Genomic DNA, 17,725 nt, shown 5'->3' with positions numbered 1-17,725 from the left:
TGAGATAGATAGATAGATATGAGATAGGTAGATGGATAGGAGATAGATAGATAGAGATAGATAGATAGATAGATATGAGATAGATAGATAGATAGATAAGAGAGATAGATGGATAGATAATAGATAGATAGATAGATAGATAGATAGATAGATAGATAGATAGATATGAGATGGATAGATATGAGATGAGATGGATAGATAGATAGATATGAGATAGATAGATAGATATGAGATAGATAGATAGATAAGAGATATATAGATAGATATGAGATAGATAGATAGATAGATAGATAGATAGATAGATAGATAGATAGATAAAAGATAGATAGATAGATAGATAGATGGATAGATAATAGATAGATAGATAGATATGAGATGGATAGATAGATATGAGATAGATAGATAGATAGATAGATAGATAGATAGATAGATATGAGATAGATAGATAGATAGATAGATAGATATGAGATAGATAGATAGATAGATAGATAGATAGATAGATAGATAGATCTATTACTAGATCTGTCACTAATATTACAAGCCTTTTTGGTATTTGTGAAGGAGTGTCTCAGTCACTGATACTTCTTGCCCGGCCCTACTATTTATTACATTGTTTTGTGTCTTGATGACACAAAATACAGAAGAATGTTTTAGATGTAAGAATGTCTTATATTACACAATATTATTTCAATAGGACAAACAGGATCAGGGAGATCCTACAAGAAGAGACATGATAAGTTATCTGCCCTACCAATACATAGATATGTTATCAGGCTTGACAAAGGCTGGTTCACAGCTGAAACGTTGCTAGAGATTGAATAAACACATAGGGGGTCATTTACTAAGGGCCCGAATCACGTTTTTCCGACGGGTTATCTGAAAATTTCCGATTTGTGGCGATTTTCCCTCAATTGCCCCAGGATTTTCGCGCACGCGATCAGATTGTGGCGTATCAGCGCCGGCATGCATGCGATGGTAATAGGGGGACGTGGCCATACGAAAACCCGACAGATTCGTAAAAACCACCGCATTTTAAAAAAAAAAGTCGCTTGACACGCGCTTACCTGCACCCAGCGTAGGACGGTGAACTTCAGTGCACTCCGATGAACTTTAGTGGAGCAGCGACACCTGGTGGACATTGGGAGCACAACCTTATTAAATCGCCGGAAGACCCCAATCCTCCGCAGAGAACGCGCTGCTGCATCGCGAATGGACCGGGTAAGTAAATCTGCCCCATAGGGCATGAATTATCACAAGCTACAACCATCTGTGATAGGTTGAGTTCCTGCCTCTTATTAATCACTTTAACACAGTTTAGGCCAATTTTTTTTCCTTCTTTAATGGGAAGTTCTACCACCAGCTCAGGGTACGGCGATGGGTAGCCCTAGTGCACCCACGTACGCCAATTTGCTCCTGGGCTGGTGGGAGATGACTGTACTATTTGGTGATACCCCTCTCTCTGGGATTGAGAGGGCAGAAATATATCTCTGTTTCATAGATGATATATTTGCACTATGGAGAGGAGATAGAAGGCCCTTCTCTACTTTTGTGGACAGTTTAAATGTGAATTTGATTGGCCTAAGATTCACATGAGGCTGACGAAAAAAGATTACCGTTTCTGGACGTGCTTATAACAAAAACCAAAGATGGGTCCCTTGGTACCACAATTTACCGTAAACCAACAGCAACCAACGCATCACCACCTACCACTCAAAAGAGGTTTCCCAAAGGGGCAATTCCTAAGGATTAGGAGGAACTGCAGTTCCCAGGAGTTTAGGGCACATTCCAATGACTTAAGAAAGAGGTTCAGACAGAGGGGTTAATATTATTCATTCATGTGAGGATATCTACATAAAATTATTATATGAATACGGTGTGTGCCTATATGTAGACCCCTCTTATCTCTCAAGAATGCCAGTATCATCCTATATGCATACATACCTGTGTTTTCGTCTGGATTTCCGGGGCAGGATATGCGCTATTTGGCTTTCTATATAACATGCATTCTTGTAAAGTGGTTACAGTGGTTATCTTGGTTGGTGCAACTGTTTTGTGACAAAACTTGTATTGTGTATAATATTAGGTTTGTAGGCACATTCACTTGCTATTGCTGTATGTTTTGGAACGTGTCTGATACCAAGCACCCTCCCTGAAACACCCGCCTCCCGGTCACGTGACTGACAGTTTCCCCCGCTCGCATCATCAGTATGTGACGGCACATGTGGGGTGCAGCCTGGACGCGGACAGCGTCCTGTGATAGGGTGAGTAAAGGGGTGAGAGGGCGTGGGAACTGCTTTATGATGCAGCACCTTAGTGTTGAATAGAGATAGCCACCATGCTACCGATATCAGTCAGCAAGTCTAGTTTACCAACACTAGGTACAACTCGGGGGTGAGGGGTCATTACCACCCACCCTTTACATGTTTACATACCCCATGATGAGTCAGGACTTCATCCTCCTTTTTTTTTTTTTTTTTTTTACTTGCATCCTTTTGTTTGGCAACCCTCTGAAGAATCTGACTAGAGGAGGAAACTCATCAGGGTAGGGAGGATGCGGGGTATATCTAGGTCCTAGTACTTGGTACTACCCTTGTAAGGGCAGGAGTCTATTGGGGATGTCAGGGACAGGTAACCACATGCTGCGATGTACTGTGTTGCTGCAACTGACCCTATGCTGTGTTGTTTACATGTTGTTTACATTTGTGTTGTAAACACATGTGTTGTTTACATTTGGCGTATACATGCCCTGTACTCAATTTTAATGAATATCCAATAAATGTTTTGGATTTTAGATATTATTTGACTTATGAGCTCTCATTAATTGTTATGCTGGTCTAGTCTATGGAATAAGAGAGAGAGGGGGTCCAAACTAGACCCTGGTAAGTAGCTACAGTGTATGAGGACCGTTTCTTTTGCTTTCTACATTAGGCGCAGTTTAGGCACAATATAGATGCAATGTTAGATTCGGGCAGTTACATGTGATCCTCCTACAAGCACTTCTCTGCTTCTCTCCTGCACCACAGAATGAGAATAACGCTCACAGCAGCACCCAGGTGTGTGACACCCTGCACCCAGTGATCTCCTCAGCAGTGGCTTCTCCTGGAGGGGATCCCCCAGTGCTGATCTTTTGCTGCCCCCATGTAATTCTGGCCAGTATTCTCCTCCGACATCAGTGGGGTCATCCTGCTACACAGGGAAACTTCTCTGTAGTATCTGCAAAATCCTGCAAACTTCTCTCCTGCTCTGAGCTGAGGCTTTGGCAGATTGTTTGCAAATAGAAGGTTATGGACTGTAAACAGAGGCCCTCTCCATAGGGATATATGGCATATTGCTCCATATGGTGAGAAAAGATAGGACATGTCAGAGTTTACTGGGCGGCCACTCTGCTGGATTCATGCTACAAGGGTAGAAACAGATTCTATAAGTAATGCTAGCCAAGGAGTAACGTAAATCTAGACTTGAAGAAGGAATGTCACAATACATGTAATGAATGGCCTCCAACATATCTGACACGGTAGATTGATGTGCCCTTAGTTTACAGTAGCCTCTTCTAGATTTTTCTGGGTACTCTTGCACCAAACCAAGGATTTTGTAGGTTTATGATAAAGTGTATGATTAGATCAGGCAGGTGATACAGTATATTAAGAGGCTATGCAGGGGATGTAACAATAAGACTCAGCTACAATGGAGAGGTGGTAGAAGACAGTTACATTTTAGCAAATGAAATTGGGGATTTCATCAGTAAATGGTGTCCTGTAACACAGGCAGATGCCTAAGTTTCAGCAGGATAACAATCCCAAACATCCAACCAATGCCAAGAAGAAGAACCAGGAGTTCTGGAAGTGATGCTGTGATTTGCCCGAATATCAATATCATCCAGCCTAGCCCCTCTGTAACAGGCAGTTACACTGTCTCACCACCTGCAGGGATACGGTGAGACAGTGTAACAGCCTGTAAAGCCAGATCACAATGTGGCCATGGTAGCCCCTCAGGCTAGTTGAAATAAAAGAAATCAGCAATACCTAAATGAGTAACGTCATTCCGGGTGCCTCTTGTTGGGTAACATTCCTTCGAAGAATGGGCGTGTGGCAGTTCTTGTGGTATTTATGGGATTTTGGTTTGTAACATTACAGAAATAGTAGAAAGCAAGATGTGTCCTAAAATTACAAAATTTGTAACGACTTCCTGACCTTTAAACAAGCCTGACAACATCTTCGGGATCTCATCCCCAGGGAGGATTTACCAAAATGGTCATAAAAAATGATTGACAACTACCATAAGGATAATAACAATAGTAATTGATAATTCCCCTGGCAGGACCTGTTCTTCTTTAAGCTTTCTATTCTCTTGTGTTTAAGATAAAAAGGCCTTTAAAATGATGCAAGTGCCTGAGGGGCTCCAGGCTACATCAAGACCTATGAAGCACGGAGCCTCTCAGGCTCATTTGCATCATTTTGAAAGCCTTTTTTTTTGTAAAAACCAGGGCATAAGAAGCTAAGAGTAGAGTAGATCCTTTCAGAGGAGGCACACACCAGTATGTAAGTGTACTTGGTTTACAATCATTGATCATAGTGGTAGATGTCTTTTAAAGGAAACCTACCACTGCTTGCATGAGACCACCCTGTAGGCTACTTAATGCTGATGCCGGCACATAGTTTAGTTAGGCTCAGCGAACTTTAGTTGAACTAAAAAAACGATTTTCTTACATATGTAAATAGCCCTCCGGTGCTACCCTACCTCACCTTCGGGCTGGCGATGGCTTCCGATATTTAATTATTCCTGCCAACTTCAAATTACCTGTCCTCCTTCAGGTGCCGAGAGCCGTGACGTCACCAAGCTCTCGGCACCTATCGCCGACCGGCTGTCCGAGACATGCGCGATAAGTGCCGAGAGCTTGGTGACGTCACGGCTCTCGGCACCTGAAGGAGGACGGGTAATTTGAAGTTGGCTGGAATAATTAAACATCGGAAGCCATCGCCAGCCCGAAGGTGAGGTAGGGTAGCACCGGTGGGCTCATTTACATATGTAAGAAAATAGTTTTTTAGCTCAACTAAAGTTCGCCGAGCCTAACTAAACTATGTGCCGGCATCAGCATTAAGTAGCCTACAGGGTGGTCTGCTCGCATGATTTCATCATGCGGGCAGTGGTAGGTTTCCTTTAAGCACCCACACAGTGCAAATTAAAAAATCCCCTAAAGCCTATTAAAAATAATGGAATGTTGTCCAAATTTTGGTTCCTACAGAGAGAAATTGAGATGATCTTTCTAAGCCTCTTGGATTCATTTTGATGTTTTGTGGAAGATATATGTTATGACTCCTGACCTATAGCTCTGATGGAAGGCTGCAAAGTGTCCCGATGCATAGGCATGGAGTATTATACACTGCTCTATCTTGCCACAGTAGAGCCAGTGAACCAAACATGGTGGATCATATCCAAGAGCAGGGGAAGGGACCTGTTTGGGTATTGTGCTATCGGCCAGTTGGCGGCCATTTTATTGAAGACCATGCTTCCAATGGGTGACACAGATAACCAGAAACCTCATGGATACCCCATTAATAACTGAAAACAAATGAAGCTCTTCAATGGACTTTGTAAATGAAGCATCCCATTTATTTGAGGCTAGTGACCCGTTACCAGGAAGATGCCACATGATTGAAGAAAAATGATGTAGTAAGAGAAGAACCTAGCCTTAGATGTACAAAGACGCCTGCTTATGACCAAATGAAGAGCCACCAACCTTTGGAAAGGTCCCCTGATTATATCGGCAGGTCAACTAGTTGATGTGATAAAACCAGAAAGAAGAGCTAACATTGTGATCGGTGGAGGTTGCGGTGGGGATGCAGTAATAGGGTCACAGAGTTGCCCGTTTTAGCTGATTTTCCTGTTCTCTAAGACAATGAATGAAAACTTAATGGTTATTAGGAGGTAGTGATGTACAGAATTGCATAACAATGTAATAATCAGTTATCAGCCAGAACTTTTAACCTCCACTGTAGACCTGTCATCAAGTGTCATCGCGTGTATCGTTGTCTCATCACAGAAGCATCTAGGAATTCTAGAATAAAAGGATTCCAATTCTTTACAAAACACTTGAGTATCAGAGGCGTAGAATAATGCACCTTCATTGTATACTTGATAATTGCTAAGGATCCACCTTCTGATACTACTACCAATTATAGCCCAGGGATCTGCCTCCCTGTTTTACAGTATAGGTGGTACCTAGTTTACCTGTCTCCATCAGATCCATTGACTTTGAACGTAACATTGTTGTACAGTTATGAAGACTGATTCATTCATGGGGAGGGGGCAACAGGAGTCATGAATGAAAGGGGCTCCAATGATCTGACCCCAATAATCATATCTGTTGAAGGATATTTTCTTATATTAAAAAGAGTGGAAATTATCTCTAAATATTTCTGCCATGGTACAGCGATGGGGTCCAAATTAACCCCAAATGTAATAACTGTATACTTTTAATCTTATTCTTTAGTGAGCTGTTTATATTTTTAGCATGTCAAGCTTTTGCAATGTCTCGGTGATCACTACAGTGAATATGTCTATGTCCTGTGCATGTACCCAGTAGAGCAGACTACTCCTTTGTGTTGTGTCAGGTGTACATCTTACACACAGGTAATTGTATGGTTTATATTTAAGGTCACTGGCAACTGGGCTTAGCTTGTCTGGGCCATATGGAGTCTGCTCTAGACCCACAGGTTTTATACTTGGATGCCAAGGCAAGCCATGTTGCAGTAGTAGAAATGTGGCACAAATGTGACTTGTACTAAGTTTAAGTATGAAGGTTTCGAAAAAGTAAAAAGTCATGGAGATTCCATTAGATGAGTTGACTGCACTAGTCAGGTGTTGGCCCAGGACCCTGCTGCTGTCTTGAGGTGTTCTGAAATTACTTGGACTCAAGACAGGGTCGGCTCCAGGTTTCAATAGGCCCCTGGGTGACAGAGCCTCAGTAGGCCCCTTTGCAGTGAACTCATGTGGCAGCATTAAAAATTCAGAAACTGAAACAGTCTCCTGTTCCCTAAAATATTCCATTATTTATTATAGCAAACAGCCCCCTCATGGTTATTTTATATAAACCACCCTCACACCCTATGGATTCATTAGATACAGCCCCACTAACCCCCATGGATGAAATATGTACAGCCCTATGTGGGCCCCCGCGCAGCTCTGGTACATGGCATTTGCCCAGGTATGCCCAGTTCTGGCACTGGCCCTGACTGAAGAAGTTGTGTCTTTTGAGACCGATGATCCATGCCCCGCCATGAATGCACAGAGAAGCCTTCAGGTGCTGCTGCTAATTTACAGTTGAGTTCATACTCAACCACTACTCCTCAAAATTGAGTGGTGAGGAGATATCAGTCAGACCCCATCGGATGTATCATTTACCACCTATCTGTCTTGTAGATAGATCATAAATTATTTTAGCTACACTAAAACTAGTTTTACCTTAGCGTATTTGTCTTATCTCATATACAGTGTTTATGAAATATCGACAGGATATGTCATAGCTATCTGGTGGGTCCAGGGGTGGGATCTATTGGGGGATTATAGGTATAACAAACCCCTTATCACTGTGTAAGGTGTCATTTTTGTGGGAAGAGCTGATGTTTTTATTGCTACCAATTTGGAGATTGTGCAACCTTTTGATTACTTTTTATTACATTTTTTTATGTGTTGCAAAATGGCTAAAAAAGTGGCAATTTGGACGTTATTCACCATTATGGGGTTCACTTTCTTTATTTGTTTATTTTTATACCAGTTCTAGGGAAAGAGGGTGAAAATAACTTTTTTTTTTTTTATTTTTAACTATTAACATTTTTTAAAATTATTTTGTAGACTTTAAGCCTAGGGGTGCCAAATCATTCCTAACATATATTGCAATGCTGTATCTGGAGAATTTTGTATCAGTTTGTAACAATGGCACCCTGTTACAGATCCTAAAGTCTTAAATATAATAAATAAGAAAAGCAGATGCAATGACAGAACAAATCAATTTTATTGGTTACAAAAAGTGAATATAAAAACACTTAAAAAAAAGGGGATAAGAACAACCGGTCCCCCACTGCACAATTACGGTAAGTATGCAAGAAAAATAGAAAGTGTCACTGCAATGAATAAAGAGGCTACATTCAGATACTATAATAGTGGTACAAGTGTAAAAAAACATATATTGGTAATCACAAAAGATCACAAAAACGGGCCTCCTCACGGGATATCGGGCAAGAAGCAAGCATCCTAACATGAAGGCCCAGCATGAAGTTTGTCAAAAATTTATACATATGCAACATAAACATCACAATGTATAATCATTTGATAGCCTATATTCTAGTACAACTGGCACAAGAAGATCCTAAAGTCTTATAAAAACTTATGCTGTTATGGGAACGGAGGATCGTCACTCCCTGATGACATCATAAGGAGTTTCGATCCAAGCCAATATGCAGTGCCCAAATACAGCAGGAGCCCTTCTCCTCCCGCTACCTGCTTCTTCTTCACCACCCCTCCTGTTCTGTGCTAGGAATCCAGTTGGCACAAAGCTCATACTGTGTTTACAGCAGATAACGGGAGGGGGACTGAGATAGCTCGAGGGTGGAAGGGCTCCAGTGATGCCCCCTTGAGCCTAGGAGATTAATTTGCACAAAAATAAAAAAGTCATCTACAGAAAAAAGGCTCCTAAGAAGCATATATTTTATTTACCACTGTTGGGATCTACCCAATGCACCCTTTCCGTACTCCATTAAATGCCTTTTATGACTGTCAGGCTTCTAGGGTAGTTAACCTCCTGGACCACCGCGGATGAGGACACAAGCTGACACCTGGGACCGGAATCTACGTGGCACTAGGTTTTCACCAGAGTCCGCCACAAAGCGGGTTGGACTTACTGCGGCTTGGTACCACCAGGTCGTTCCACAGGTGCGACTTGTCCGCGGTGGCAGCCAAAGTCGAGGTACCAAGCCACAGGCAAGCTCGTGGTCGGGAGGAGGTCAAGACAGGCGGCAACGGTTCAGAGTCAGAGACGGAGCAAGAGGTCAGGACTGGCAGCAGAGGAGCAAAATCGGGAACAGGTCCGGGGTCACAACACGAGGTCAATACACAGGAGTAGGTCACAGGAAACAGCTTTCTCTTAGGAATTGAGCACAAAGATCCGGTGGGGGATGCTGGGAGGAGCCAGCTTTTAAGCAATAGCTGGAAGTGGGCAGCACCAATCAGCGGCATGCTGGCCCTTTAAATTTACGAGTGTCGGCCCTAGGAAACTGGGACAGGAGCAGGAGCGTGAAGAGGTAAGTGACGTTGGGGAGAGCAGGCGCTGCAGAGGGTGGCCCGGTTGCGCCTGCGACCCGAGAAGTGGGTCGCAGGAGCACCCGTGACAATGGCACATGTCAGTAAGGGGGTTAAACCTATACAGCACTGAAAATAGGCTTCTTGTTCGTAAATGTAGCTTTGTTGAATTCCGACCATCATCTCATTTATAAGATGGAGTTGGAGGTCAGGAGACTTTTTCACCATGGGTAACAAAAGTATTGAAAAAAATTATATTTTTATTTTTTTATGATAAATATGAAATGATTCATATGATTAGTCTTAGGCTATAAAACAACCTGTTACATCTTGTTTTGTACAATTATGTCATAGGTATTCACCAATATGGATTTGTGCTGTAACCCACATAGGAGGAGAAGCTACTTCCTCCACCAGTTGTGTCACTATTGATCTTCCAGAATTTCTCATCAGTTACTGGTTTTGCTGGATCGGCAATCTTTTATGATGCTATGATGATTTATGATCTATTTTGTCACTTGGACAATAGATGATGACACCGGTCTCTATTGTGTTGACGTGACAGCAATTATTCTGCTTCCTGGTAAAAATTCCTTCACTATGGTCTTCTGTGGAGCATCTCTTGACTTCTTGCATAGGGGACTATACGTAGACACTGTAGTCACTGTAATTGCCCAATTTTTCCTTGTCTTTTTCAGATATGAGTCTACATTTGAGTAACGCTATGCTGTTATTTATATCACACCTATTCCACTGAACACACTGTATAAGGAGTGTCTGTGATAACAGGAATGAATTATCACCACGACACCTTCTAAAAACATCAACTAGTTAATCTTTGAAAGAATTCTTGCAAAACTCTCTATTTAGCTGTTACAATACTGGTATACATATAGTATCCAAAATATATCCCTTATGGAGATTGTATATCCATTGGTGTCTGATCAGTAGGGGGTCCAATCACAGCGACCTCCAGTGATCATGAGAATGTGGGTCCCTGATTGTGCTCTACAAAGGTTGCATCTGCTGGATCCAGACAGGACTCCAAGGAATAATCAGGAGTCCACAAATGCGTGATCCTTGGCTACAGTACACAGTTTGTCACCATCAACCTCTTTCTTGGTGTATTGGGTGTCAAAACCTTCTTTAGAAATGGTTTTGGCCAAAAAAGAAAATTCCACATGAACCGGAACATTGGAGTGTCACCTTTATATTAAAGGATGCAATGAGTTGATGGTGGTGGAAGGTCTTTTACCTGGGCAAACACATTTGCTTCAGTGCAGAATCATATAGGGGCACATTTACTAAGGGTCGGTGGAACACATTTTCGTCGGGTTTCCCGAATTTTTCCATTTTGCGCCGCATTTAACTGGGGTTTTTGGCGCACACGATCGGATTTTGGCACAGAAAAGCAGGATGAAGGAGACCTGACCCAACAGACCTGATAGGGTATCAAAACTACAGGTTGGAGGGAACCTGGGGAATAGTGATCATAATATCATTGATTTTGTATTACGCTTTACTAAGCACGTTAGTGAAGGGGCAACCAACACTCTAAACTTCAGGAGGGCAAATTTTCATCAACTAAGGGAAGACCTTAAAGGCATAGACTGGGATAATGCTCTCAAAGACAAAAGCTCCCCCCAAAAATGGGGCTTTTTCTCATATATTCTGAAAAAGTCCTGTGAGAAACACATACCTTATGGGAAAAAGCATAAAAGGAACGAGAAAAAGCCTATGTGGCTAACTAGTCTTGTAAGGAAAGCAATAAGCGAGAAAGATAAAGCGTTTAAGGTGCTAAAACGTGAAGGTAGCGATGAGGCATTACAGGATTATAGAGAGAAAAATAAATCCTGTAAAAAGCAGATAAAGGCCGCAAAAATAGAGACTGAGAGAAATATTGCCAGGGAGAGCAAAAATAATCCCAAATTATTTTTCAAGTATATAAATGATAAGAAATTAAAAACAGAGAGTGTGGGTCCCCTTAGAAATAACATGGGGGTCATGGTGGAAGGAGATGAGGAAAGGACCAATCTACTGAATGTCGCCTTCTCAACTGTCTTTACCCAGGAAAATCCCCTGGTGGAAGACACAATGAGGAATAATGTAAATTCTTTTTATAATGTCAACAGTTTAACCCAGGAAGAGGTACGGCGCCGCCTCGCAACCACTAAGATAGATAAATCACCTGGGCCAAATGTCATACACCCCCGGGTTCTGCATGAATTATGTACGGTGATAGACAGATCGTTGTTTTTAATATTTGAAGATTCACTGAGGACTGGTTATGTTCCACAGGAATGGCGCATAGCAAATGTGGTACCAATATACAAAAAAGGATCAAATAGTGATCCTGGAAACTACAGACCCGTGAGTCTAACTGCTGTGGTGGGGAAAATATTTGAGGGGTTTATCAGAGATGCTATCCTGGAGTATCTCACTGTGCACAACCTTATAACCAAGCGTCAGCATGGGTTTATGAGAGATCGGTCCTGTCAGACTAATCTGATTGATTTCTACGAGGAGGTAAGTTCAAGACTGGATCTGGGGGACGCTGTGGATGTTGTATATCTGGACTTTTCAAAGGCATTTGACACCGTGCCACATAAAAGGTTGGTATATAAAATGAGACTGCTGGGAATAGGAGAAAATCTGTGTATTTGGGTAAGTAATTGGCTTAGTGATAGAAAACAGAGGGTCGTCATTAATGGCACATTCTCAGATTGGGTTGATGTTACCAGTGGAGTGCCACAGGGGTCAGTATTGGGGCCACTTCTTTTTAATATTTTTATTAATGACCTTGTAGTGGGTTTACACAGTCAAGTTTCAATATTTGCAGATGATACTAAGCTGTGTAAAGTAATAAATACTGAGGTCGATAGTTTAGCATTACAGAGGGATTTGTGGAAGCTTGAGGGATGGGCAGAGAAATGGTTGATGAGGTTTAATGTAGATAAATGTAAAGTTATGCACTTGGGCCATGGAAACAAAAAGTATAATTATGTTCTAAACGGTCAATTACTTAGTAAAACTGAAGCTGAAAAGGACTTGGGGGTATTGGTGGATGGTAAACTTAATTTTAGTGACCAGAGCCAGGCGGCTGCTGCTAAAGCAAATAAAATAATGGGATGTATCAAGAGAGGAATAGATTCTCATGATAAAGACATAGTTCTGCCCTTATACAAATCCCTGGTCAGACCACACATGGAATATTGTGTACAGTTTTGGGCACCAGTGTATAAAAAGGATATAGTAGAGCTGGAACGGGTGCAGAGGAGAGCAACCAGGATTATTAGGGGAATGGGGGGACTAGAATACAATGACAGAGTACAAAATTTGGGATTATTCAGTTTAGAAAAAAGACGACTGAGGGGAGACCTCATTACAATGTACAAATACCTGAACGGACAGTACAAGGATCTCTCCAAAGATCTTTTTATACCTAGGCCTGTGACCAGGACAAGGGGGCATCCTCTACGCCTAGAGGAGAGGCGATTCTACCATCACCATAGACAAAGGTTCTTTACTGTAAGAGCAGTGAGACTGTGGAACTCTCTGCCGCAGGAGGTTGTTATGGCGGACTCTATGTACATGTTCAAGAGAGGCCTGGATGACTTTCTGGAGCGAAAAAATATCACGGGTTATGGGGATAAAACATTTATTTAATTCTTGAAGGTTGGACTTGATGGACTTGAGTCTCCTTCCAGCCTTATATACTATGATATACTATGATGATACCTCAGCGGGGAAGCGACACAAGCAGGATATCGGGTGCGCGATGTTGGTGAATCGCTGTGGATTTCATCTTTGTCGGACCATCCGGATCGGGGATCGCAACAGGACCGGGTAAGTAAATGTGCCCCATAATGTTATTATAACCTGGAAAACTGACCTATGACTGATCTGGTTTGTGTAGGATAAGTCTATTTGAAACCATTGTCCAAGAAGCTCCAACATTTATCTCAATTTATAAAACTGGGTCAGATATGATTCAACCCTGTGAAATATGTTGGATGCAGGTCTTCCTTGGGTCATGCTATTTCCGAGCTCTGGAAAGGGTGGATCTATATGTTTAGGTCACTTGCGCCACTTGGTCGCGGTAACCAATACAGAAGAGTGAGTAATAGAGGTATCATGCGTCGTGCTCTATTCTGAGCTTGTTCATGTTATCAGCTCTTGTATTGATATGACATGTATTATGTGTTATCATAGGTACACACGCCCCGGTGTTGGTTCAGCTTGACCTCTGATCTGTGATCAATCACCTTTCCTTTTGTGAATTGACCACTTCATCCTTATCGGTAGTTCACCTTCCTCAGGTGCCATTCACTACTCACACGCATTCATTCTCCAGGGTATTAAAAATAACCTTAGCCTATTCTCTGCTTTATTTGACGTAAAATGTCTGTTATTATTAACTAGATCTAAGCAAGAATCTGTATTTCTGAAAAAAAACATGACGCCCTTAAGGCTGGGAACTTGGCCGATACAATACTACACCCACGGTCAAAAACAGTAAAACAACTAACGAGACTTTACACATAATAAGCAAAGCTGACCGATCTCTTAGAAGTGGTTGAGATTGACAGATTAGTTTGTCTTAAAGGTAAGTAGTGTGTCGGAGGACGGGTCCACCAAAAAAAATTGCCAATAATTTGTGTAGAAATAGTTTCCTTCAAAAGAAGCATACATTTAAAAGAGAACTTTTACCACTTCCACCAACTTCAATCCATTTAACCCCTTGCCGCTCAGCACCGTACTTGTACATTGGAGCGCACAGTTAATTAGCACTCATCACCGGAGCCGAATCGGCATTGGGAAAATGGGATGACAGATGTGTAACGACCACAGAGAAAGTTACATGTAAAGGAAAAAAAGGGAAAATAACCACACAAACCTCACATTTGTGTCAATAATGACCCGTACAATATACCAAAATCGTTATTGAACTCGCACCATGAAAATTGTTAAACTTACCAAAAATTACCTATCACAAAAAATTAAAAATTGATCAAAAAAAATGTATGTAATCCAGAGCAATAATAGTCTAAAGTATAACATGTCCTAGTAAAAACAAGCCCTTAAAGGGATTTTTTTCCACAAACACAGGATAGAGCCTAACTTGCTGATTTGTGGGGGTCTCAGTGCTGAGATCCCCACAGATCACGAAAACGAGGGGTTCGTCGTACCCCTCTTTGCTCCATCAAATTAATGGAGCAGATGGCTGCACATGACCGGTCATGGAGTAATGGAGCAGAACGGTCATGCGCAGCCATGTGCTCCATTAGTCTGATGGAGCGACGAGGGTTCTCGTCTCTGTTAGACCCTATCCCCTGCATAATAAAATTTTAAACTGGTTGCAAGTTGTGTAACATCGTAATAAAATATTAAGACGATTTTAAGATGATGAAAACATAAAGCAGACATAAGGGAAATGTTAGTAACTAATTTGGGTGGTAAAACTATTTGTCTGAAAAGGAGATAATTTTGAAAATTGCAAATGTTTCAAAATGTTTGCCAAATTTTCAGTTTTAAAAAAATAAATCGCATGAACCAAAATTCGCCATTAACCTTAAGTACAATGAGGGGAATTTAGTAAGACAAGCGTTTTGAGTGGCAGTCTTAAATTTCCCTCTTGCCTGCCTACCTGACAAAAAGTGATCACTGTCAATAATTTTTGTTAAAAATTTTAGAATATCCTACCTTTACTACCCACCTGACAGTAAATCAAAACCAATAATGGTCAATAATTTTGGTAGAAATTTTTGACATTTTGTGTAGGCTAAGTAAGAAAGTCATCAGCCAACTTACATCCTGACTACGGCTTTGCCCGTCCCCATCTCGACCTGGTGGCTCCACCTCCTACAGTATACATTTACATTTAAAGGAGAACATTTACCACTTTCAACATCTTCAACTAATTGGTCTTGTTACACTGATACACAGTTGGAATTTTATTTTTTAGACCTCACCATTCCCGTTCTTCTGTCAGGTGAGTGATCTGGGGCTAGAAGAGAAGGCCTGGGACCACCCACATGACAGTACAATACTTTTGGGTGCTAAAACAGACAGCACTCATTAAAACGCACGTTCGGTCCTCCTTGCCCGACTTTCAAGCCCCGGAAGAAGCCGTGCAGGCAAAACTCTGAGTTGGTCAAGGAGAACCGAATGTGGTTTTAATAATTCATTTTGAAGGCCTGTTTTTATCTTATTTTTTGTGAGTATATCTAAATATTCAATAGAAAAGCCTGTCTGCACTATTGCGTCTTGTTTTCTCCCTTGGGGATGGAGCCGTGGCAACTCTGAGACCAGCGGAACCACTAGCAAGGTGGTACGAGTTCCCAGTCGGAAGACTGAACCCGTTCACCTGGAATCAGCTGCTATTCGTGTGCCTCATTGACGAGTACAGCCGGAAAAACGCCAACCCGGGGAGGAAAGCAGACGAAAGGCACTGTGTAACCTGGGTCTATGCCTGTGCATTATGTGTACTTGGGACTAAAGGGAAGCTGGCAAGGACGTGGATGCGGTGATCTTTACTGCTATTGTTTTTTCCTTTAAGAAACAATTCTGCTGCACATTGTTTCATTTTGGGATACACCCTTTCCTAAAAAGCCTGGCCCCTTTCATATAAGCGCCGCCTCTTTCATTTAAGTACCGCCCTTTTCATTTAAGCACCGCCCCTCGCATGAAAAGTCAGAAAAACAGCCCTAAAGCTATAATAAGTGGTCCACAGGGTGTGTACAAGTTTTTTTTTTTTTTTTTGCCTAAATATGTTTGTGCCATATAAAAATTGGAGAAACAGAAAGTTTAGGAGTTTAAGTAAAACTTTTATGAAAGGTAAACCTGAGTCAGTATAGTCAATTTTTACATGAAGGTTTTATTTTATATTTTGTTTATTATGTTTGTTAATTTTTATTATGTACAATGTTAATGTTCTGTGAATGTTCTATCACCACTTTGGGATTCCAATTTTCATCATCCACGAGGGTCTCTTGAGGGTGACTTCATATTACAGGAATACCCCTGTAAGATTCATGTTATCCAGGATTATTTGGTTTAGAAGGTCATTATTAGTTTGCCCACGATTAGAGGAGACAACTGGAGTACAGTCTACATTCAATGCGACGTCCGGACTTCTGTTGGATGCTATCAGCGATTATTACAATTATAATGGAAGTTAGAATTTGTTTTATGAAATGTTTTCCCACTTTCCTTTAGGAAAAAGTAATATTGTTGCAAAATCTGAGATGTGCCTTATTGATTGCAGTATCATTCTGCCCACTAGATGTCCCCAGGAGGCGCGACTATGAACAAGGTGTCATCTGAGACCAAAGTGGAGGAGATACAGAAGTCTGGAAATATTCTCGTCTCTCCGATCCAGGAAAATTTCAATAGAAAATTGGCTGTCAAAGTCTAAGGGAAAAAAAAAGGATCAGTGAATTTATCTGGTATCATCATAATTTATAAACAAACTCTTATACCCTGAAAAAAGAACTACTATTACTACTGCTACTCCTATCATGTATGTATGGGCACAGTACTAGTACTCCTATCCTGTATGTATGAGCACAGTACAGTACTACTACTCCTATCCTGTACGTATGAGCACAGCAGAGTACTACAGCTACATTCCAGTACATATAGGCACAGCACAGTACTACTACTCCTATCCTGTATGTATGAGCACAGCACAGTACTACTACTCCTATCCTGTATGTATTAGCACAGCACAGTACTACTACTCCTATCCTGTATGTATGAGCACAGTACAGTACTACTACTCCTATCCTGTATAAATGAACACAGCACAGTACTACAGCTACAATCCGCTATATATAGGCACAGCACAGTACTACTACTCCTATCCTGTATGTATGGGCACAGAAGAGTACTACTACTCCTATCCTGTATGTATGAGCACAGCACAGTACTACTACTCCTATCCTGTATGTAAGAGCACAGCACAGTACTACTACTCCTATCCTGTATGTAAGAGCACAGCACAGTACTACTACTCCTATCATGTATATATGGACACAACACAGTACTACTACTCCTATCCTGTATATATGGACCCAGCACAGTACTACTACTCCTATCCTGTATATATGGGCACAGCACAGTACTTCTATTCCTATCCTGTATATATATATGGGCACAGCACAGTACTACTACTCCTATCCTGTATATATGGGCATAGCACATTACTACTACGCTTATCCTGTATATATAGACACAGCACAGTACTACTACCCCTATAGTGTATACATGGGCACAGCACAGTACTACTACCCCTATAGTGTATATATGGACACAGAATAGTACTACTACCTCTATAGTGTTTATATGGGCACAGCACAGTACTACCACTCCTATCCTGTATATATGGGCATAGCACATTACTACTACGCTTATCCTGTATATATAGACA

The sequence above is a fragment of the Engystomops pustulosus genome, chromosome 9 (assembly GCF_040894005.1).
Source record: "Engystomops pustulosus chromosome 9, aEngPut4.maternal, whole genome shotgun sequence".
Taxonomy (NCBI): Eukaryota; Metazoa; Chordata; class Amphibia; order Anura; family Leptodactylidae; genus Engystomops; species Engystomops pustulosus.
This window is presented reverse-complemented; position numbering follows the sequence as displayed.